Below are 8601 nucleotides of genomic sequence, written 5' to 3' on the forward strand. Positions count from 1 at the left end.
CTTTCCAATAGAACAAACTTAATCTTCATAAAAAACTGTTGCCACAGTGTAAGATAATCTTACTTTTTCCGGGCATTCACTTATAATCACATGAATCACGAGTTCGCAAACTCAGTGACAATGCTTAAACATTAACATCTGGTTCGGTGAAAGCAGACGTAATTGAAAGTGAATTTATTACAAATGAGCATGCGCAATGTCGATCGACGCGTGCATATGAAATGGTAGATTTGAATGTTCGAACGCAGCAGGCGTTAAATCTCCTCCAATGATGTATTGATTGTGCCAATACTTACGTACTTATGCAAAAATTATGGAACATGGCTTATTGAAGGGAAAATGCTTGTTCACAGACTCGTAAATAGGCAATAAATTTAGAAAGTAAATTTTATACTCAACATGTATAGATATCTATTTAATGATTTATTTACAATAACTCGCATTGATGGCAATTGTAGCTTTATGCACAAACACTTGTTTATACAATTGTAAAACATTATCTTTATGATGTATAATCTTATCTTAACCGTTTAAACGATCAACGTGTGAAAAAAAGCTAAGTTAGATGATAAATTAAGACGAAATTAATTTCCTTTAAATTTATCGTTTGAAAATTTTAACTGTGTGTTAAAATTATCCTGCGTGTAAAAAGAGCTTTATTTATTCTATTTTGAGCGAAAGATCTTCGTACGTAGCACCGAAGTCGTAGAAATGACGAGGATAGTGTTTGCTGACAATCACTAATAATATTAATCTCATTATTTTCTTTTACATAGGAAAATATAAGTTAATTTTAAGTTAAGTATTTTTATTCCGACATTACTTCCTAAATAATTTCCTAAAATTATTCATAAAACATGTCGATGTTGAATAAATTTTAATGAATAAAAAATTCAAAATAAATATTGCTATTCTCTTAATTTACCAGTTAAAAATATTGTTAGCCAACGTTACCGACAAACGCGATATCGTCGATTAAAGCTTTATCAAAGGGAAGTGATATTAAGTGATAAAAAAATCGTTTTGTCCACTTCATTTTAAAGTGCATAGGAAATAACGAAGCTTCAAGTATTTTACATGAATATCAATATATATTTGCAACATATAAAATACTTTTATTGGCAAACTTATTTACAAAATAGGAAAATTATCAATTAATGACTGGTGAAGCATCACGACATTGAAGTTACAAATATACTGGCACGTTAGAGCCCATAAACTTTTACTCCTCAAATAAAGCAATTTGGAAATATTTTTAATTTTATAATGTAAAAAAAATAATTTATATAATTAGCTACGGATACAAAAAAAAAAAAAAAAAAAACATTACCATAAAAGCTTTCGATGGTTAACGGGAAGGCGAACAATTTGGAATAAGAATCTTTCTTTATTTGTGAGTTTACAAATAATTTGATAAAAATTTCCTTTTAATTACTATTAGTTAATTTCAGTTAGTTTTAAACAATGTAGAGACACAAAAATATCATACGATAAAATTAGATTTCGCGAGGAGGTGCTTCAAAGATTGCAATTATGGCGGTGCTGTTTTACGCTTCCGTTTTATCGTCAATGCATCATCATGAATAATAGTTGAATGAAATTTTGAGAAGAGTATACTTTCAAATACTTTGACTATTCGTTAAAATGAAAAGAAAATAAAGCTCTGCTTGCTAATGATTATTGCAAATTAACGCATAGTAAATTAGAACTTTAAATTCACTTAAAAAGAAAAAGAAAACTAAAAAACAAAAAAAAGAAAATAACCTTTTTTTTTTATATGATTCCTCATAGCGGCAAGAATTGTTAATATCGTTATTAATTGAAGAAAAAAAATTGTAAATGTAATTAATTCCTAAGTCCGTACGATTAATCATTCAAAGCACATAATTGTGGTAATTATACTTTGTTATCGCTTGTGTGGGCATGAATAATTTGGTTGATATTTACAATAAGTTTAAGAGTTGTACTTTTTATTTATTTATTATTATTATTATTTTTTTACCTATTAAAAGCGAAACAATGTTATCAGTTACTGATAAATAAAATCAATAAAAATCATGTATTTTATGCTTAAAATATTGTTAATAATATTTTTCTACCTGAGATATTTTTTCATTTTCTAGTTATGGATATATGCACATTGCCCTTATAAATTAAAGGAATTAAGATATAAAGAATATTAAATTTCGAGATTATTGAAAAATTTTTTTATAGTGTACACTTTGCCTTAGTGTAATTTAAAATTAATATTTATAGTGGGTTTCGCAAATACATCCATCAAGTTATATTTTATTATGGTTTCTAACGTACAAAACGCATAAACGACTGATAATCAATGAACTCGTAATATATTTATGAAAATCGTTATAAAATTCTTTATACAAGAGATAAACAGTAGTACTACTTACAGTCCGTTGCAATTCTTAATGCGCGGCAATTGCGTGATATATGCACGGATAATGAAATTCCAATGGGATTGGCCTTGGAGTTACATAAGAATCGATTAATTGACATACCGTTATATTAAAAATGGAATGGTTGACATAACGAAAAGCACGCGAAAAACGACACTAAGATGTCTGCGTTTAGCCACCAGTAAGCTCGGGAAGCGCGTGAAAGATTTAAAAGCTTTAGCGTTCGGATAGTGGGATAAGAAGATAAGAGGCGAGGTGCATCCGTCGTTAGTACGGGCCTCTGCATTTCGCAATGTCGCAAAAGAGGAGAAAGAGTAGAGGCGTTAGGGGCCGTAATGGATCGGCGACAGTGAGGAGGACCTAGTGCAGAGGTGTAGAGGTATACACACAGGGACGCGCTTTCCCGTAGAAAGCGAGAAAGTCCGGGAGCGGCGCCGGAGACCGGATGACGCAAGATTCCGCCAAGATTTAAACGAAACGCGTGCCTTTTCCGCCGATGAAATTCTTATGTTTTGGAAACTACGTACCGTCGTATCGTCAGCAAAATATGCTTTTAGCCACCTCTCACGCGCGCGCTTTTGTCCCGCAATTAAAGCCACGAGTATTATTCTTCGAACGAAGGGGACAATTTCGTGTGAATTGGCTACACCGACACGTGCTAATGAATCTAACGAATGCATTAAGATTCTGTGATGCACGAAGGAAGATCCAATGTGCTCGTTGTGAAGTTAAGCGATCGTTTAGTTAAAAGTTATTTTTATTATAAAATCAGCTTATGTAGAAATTACGAAATCCAAACGTAGATCCCATAAATCAGCAAAAATACGGTATTTTTTTTTTTTTTTTTTTTTTTTTTTTTTTTTTTGTTTTGTTCTTTTTTTTATATTTTAGAAAAATATGAGTATATCTTATACTATTAGTTCATCTAGTAGATTGAAAAATCTTTTATAATTTTATAGGGAGGGTTTTTATCATCGTATCAAATATCTAATTAGATGCAAATAGATTTGAGGGTAAACTGAAAACATTAAGACACTAAAGTGAATATGTTCGGTGTTTTTGTCATATTCAAAATAATAGTTTTCTATTTTGTCTGTAGGGAGAAGCGAATGTAAATATGAATTTATAGCTCTAAAAGTATTTATAAAGCTATTTAGTTATACATTCTATTATAATATGATTTCATAAAATATATTATGGTATATTGAAAAATTGCTGACCGGTTTATGGCATTTTTATTAAAATTTAGAACGTTTTCACACCTTTGTCTTTGTTTTTGTAATATATTATCGTTATAAAATATATATGTAAATGTCTAAATTTGCATTTTATTTTAATAAAAGTATTAAAAAAAAACATACCATTCCTATATATATATATATATATAGAGAGAGAGTAATATAGACGAAAAAAATAAAATGAAATATTATTCATGTTTCTTGAGAATACCAAATTAAACTACACGCGAGAATTCGTTAAAAATATTTTATTTAATTTATCCAAGAAATAAAGTATCATAAATAATAATAATACCGTGGTCGTGAATTAAAAATTAAAAATAATTAGTATAACAATACAGTTAAAGATATAAAGAAATAAAAAAAAAAAAAAATAAAAAAAATTATAAAATATACGAAAGTATTATAAACTGTTTATCGTATTTGTTTAATATTGAAATATTTATTTTATAATATTTGAAATTTGAATTTTGTTATTTTATAATATTTTATAATATATTATAATATTTATATTTTATATATATAATATTTGAATTTTATGATATTTGAAAAATGTTTAAAAAAAAAATATTTAAAAAAAAAACGACAATCATTTTTAATAAAATACCTGTAAATCAATTACATCCTCGGTTATATTTTTATAGTTCGGTTATATATATATATATATATGTGTGCGTGTGTAGCTTGTATTTCTTTTGTAATAGATATTGTGATTAAATGATAATTGAATATAGGTAATAATGTATGATCGCTAATCTTATCAATTAAATGAAGATGGTGAAACTTTGAAAAGTTTTATTTACGAGTGAATACATTGACCTTGGAATAGGAAATGCAAAAAAAGTTTGTTGCTAATGAATGATAAATGCATGTATGCTTACCATGTACGGTTACATATCTCAAGTTAATGCATCTAAGTACATTTAGTCATAAACAAGCAGAAAGTTCTTTAATTACCGAATGGTAATTTATTAGAATAATGTCATTGGAGTAGTTTTTAAGACGATATATCGTGTAATTCTTTGGCTAATAAACACACTGTTCTGTAAAAATTAGTTTATTTTCATAAACACAGTTCCATCTAAAGATTTTGTATTTATAAATGATTATGTTGTCCACTGTACATTCGAGTTTACTTTGAAATTGCTTTTCATATTATATCATTACTACGATTATTACATTTAATTTTCTTTTATATTATGACCATTAATAAAAAGTAATAAAGACAATTTTATTATTGTTAAATTCGTGGAAAAATAATTATGTGTGAAAATAATTTTTGCAATACGACTGATAGACAAGATTTCTTAATGTAGTTCTAGGAAGAATTTAGAGGCAGATAAGACAGATATGCAAGATAGGACTATCACGTCGAGAATGTAGTTCGCGTTACATATGCACTACGTATAATTTCAATGTATTATTCAAATTTCGTTTTGAAATTCATATTATAGAGTATAATTTTATTTTTACAACATTATTATAATAAAGATATTTGAGTAGACGATGTACTTGATGGAACTAGATAAATGTAACATTAATGATTATGAACATTTAAGTACATTTCGGTTGTTTTTAAAGTTAGCACTTTCTAAATGGTTAATTAAAAATTTAATAAAATGACTATAAATTTAATTTATAATGATAATAACAACAGCAACGACAGCAGCAATGATGATAATAATAAATTGGAATACCAAGTTATTATTAATTGTATTATTATTAATTTTTTTTTTTTTTCATCAATATTCTATTTACTAGTAATTAATTAAAAATATTAAAGAAAAAATGTTCGTAATAAATGTAAGTGTAAAAATTTCAATAGCGTTGCATATATTTAGAAAATATGTTTAATATATAATAAAAAATTTTAAGTGCTTTATATTAAAACGTATCTTGTAATAAAACTCTTCTTAAATTAGAATTGCTATCATAGTTAGAACTCTCATAAATATTTATTAAAGTGTAGAAAGTATCTTTCAGCAAAACTATATACGATTGGAAAAAAATTGATGAATTGTTCAATATGTTTTTTCAGTACGTATGACAATAACATTTATTATAAAAATAAGTGACAAAATCATATTGAAGATGGCGCTGTAGGATATAAATTTGCAAATATATATATTAGAGGTGAAATCTTAGTAAATTTATAAGATTAATCGATGGATGTTATAGAATTATATTTTATAGTCAAATACAATTAATTTTCCAATAATCGAAAGTTAAAGAATATTGGTATTGTGCTTCAATCGTTTCGATTAGAGAAATGAAGATTTTGTTTTTACGATTAACATTTTCGCTTATAATCCGTGAAATCTAATTAAAGTAATACCTTTATTAATTAAATAAAAATTTTTTGATAAAAAAATATCCAATATATTATAATGACTATTGAGCATGATTATAGCTTATATTAAAATAAGTTTTCATATCGAATACAATTAATTATTAAAATTTTAATACTTAATGTAAATTTAATTTTAACAAAATACATAATTAATGTCACGAAAAATGAGTTAAATTTTTATTTTTGTTTTTTTTTTTAATGTAAAAACATTTGAATACGCACTAAAAATGTTTAGCTTCGGAAAATTCATTCAAAGTTAAAATATGATAAAATAATCGAATAGAATGTAATAGATATATGAAATTTTTATATAAAATGATTTTCTTTCATTTTATTGTTATTGATATTAAAAATTTATATTGAATGTGTATTCTATTAATAATTATTTCAATCGCACGAATATGCCTCATTATTTTATTATTATTAAAGAAGGCAACTTTTATACAATGTATGTTTTTTTTTTTTTTTTTTTTTTTTTTTTTTTATCAGACTATCTTTAACACTTATTGATGCTATTTTTCTTTTTAAATTTAACTACTTTTCAAAACATGTCACTAGACTGACTGCATTTCTAGTATTTAGAATGTCTTAAAGATTCAGTTAAATTTACAATTTCTATACTGAATTAGATTTATTATTAAGGAATTTCTTGTCTAGAATCGGCATCCTTTTGTGCGGTTTTCTACCTCATAACATTATGGATTACGACCACAATTCTTACTGCCATATTAACATTAAATTTAACACAAAATCTTGCTTAAGCAATAATAGAAATTATGTAATTTGATTGTTAAGATACAATGAGTAAGTTAAACATTTAATGAATATATAAGATAAATTTCATTTGGAATTATTGCATTATATTTGGAGGATTTTTTTGTTTATAAAAACTGCCGATAATAATATCCAAGCTTTGTGCTTGATTATGTTATACTTTATCATATTGATTGGAAATCTCTTACTCGGCTATTCTCAGTTTTGCTTTCCTGATAATAAAGTCGCTTCTTTACCAATACTTTAATAGCTACTGTAGTTTTACGAGTCTCACTGTAACTCTCTCTCTCTCTCTCTCTCTCTCTCTCTCTCTCTCTCGGTGTGCGTGCGTGTGTGCCTGTGCGTGTTTGCGCGTCTATGTGCCATGTAACAATATTATAATGGACTGTAGAATCGATAATGCTATATACTTAGTATTGAATATGTTGAGGCACGCAGTTACATACTTCTCAGGCTAGCAAGTTCTCGACCTAAATTTGTCATCTTTTATCGAAGACGTTATGTACATGAATGTAAATGATGGAAGGCAATGATTTCAGCATTAAAATCAAATAATTCAAACGAAAAAGTCTCGACATCGATGTTTTATAATGGTTAAGCATTTGATCACTTTTAATGTACGTACAGTTTTTTTTTTTTTTTTTTAATAAAATCTTCATTTTCTTTCCTATCGATTCGGAAAAATTTTCTACTTCATGACACATTCACTATTCGATTACGTAGATTATGTAATAACATTCAAGTTACTTTTATTTGCCATTTATATTGCATTGAATGGGTAGTTGGTTAGTTAGCTCGTTACATTCAAATTTTCAAAACAATATTATACTATTATTATACAGTGCATAAAAATAATAATTTTTTTGAAACATTATTATAATAAGTAAATATCGAATTTTTATGTATTAATAATTATTGTTTATGTGTGTTATCGATACTTGGGAAAAAATTTTGTTTTCTTCGTCACATCTAGTTAATTTTTCGAATTAAAATATATTTATTTATTTATTATCAAATAATGATATGGTTAAAATTTCAGTAGCTTAATATTTTCTCAAAATATAAATAATGACAAAATAATTAATTATTAATGGAGATATCACAAATACTTACTAACAATTCCATGTAAAGGATGACAATTTCATAAAAGTCTATATATTTCTTAGCTGCATACTCTGCATAAACAACTGGTCAACTTTATAGTTGACTTTCCATAATATTACTAATGTAATATATTGTCTACTAATAGAGTCCACACAGATAAAGATACTGCCTTATCTGCATAAGAATTTTTTCAGCATTACATCTGTACACGTATTGACATAGATTAATTCCGAATGATGACAGGTTCAATAAAAATTAAATTACATTACGTATATTATTCATTATCTTATTTGTCAAAATTTACTGTGTAGAATATTAATTAAATGTCGGTAAATATGCGGAACGATAGTACGCTTTATAACGAACAACAACAGTTATAATTACATTTTACACGTTAAAAAAGATAGAAATTTTAATTTCTATATTAATCTTTTCACCTATTTATCATTAAACATCAAATTTGTTCTATTGAAAAATTTAATTCCCTTAGTAAGCCTTGTAATTAGCATTATATTTTTAATTAAGTAACGGCATTACAATTAGAAATTAATTGTTTTATTTTTGCTTTCATATTTTGTTGTATTTCTTTTAAATGCATGTAAAATAATCAGAAACCGTTTATAATTTTCTCTTATAGTAGAATTTTTTTAATGAAAAGATCCATTTATTTAATAACAAATCGTCATGAAGTAAGATATTGGATTGTTAAATAGAATAGAAA

The 8601-nt window shown here is 26.1% G+C and overlaps 1 protein-coding gene across 2 annotated transcripts in view; it reads right to left on the reverse strand.

Moving 5' to 3' along the window:
• The window catches only part of ATP7 (copper-transporting ATPase 1), a 12175-nt gene extending 4209 nt beyond the window's left edge, over positions 1–7966 (reverse strand). The window contains exon 1 of one of the 2 annotated variants that reach the window (XM_011508158.1): positions 7890–7966. The gene's annotated coding sequence lies outside the window, so the exon portion shown is untranslated. Of the gene's footprint in view, positions 1–63; positions 113–7889 lie in introns of those variants that run through there. The other variant, XM_011508159.1, reaches the window with a different exon arrangement.
• Positions 7967–8601: the final 635 nt, after the last annotated feature.

Source organism: Ceratosolen solmsi, unplaced genomic scaffold (genome assembly GCF_000503995.2).
Source record: "Ceratosolen solmsi marchali unplaced genomic scaffold, CerSol_1.0 scaffold1, whole genome shotgun sequence".
Taxonomy (NCBI): domain Eukaryota; kingdom Metazoa; phylum Arthropoda; class Insecta; order Hymenoptera; family Agaonidae; genus Ceratosolen; species Ceratosolen solmsi.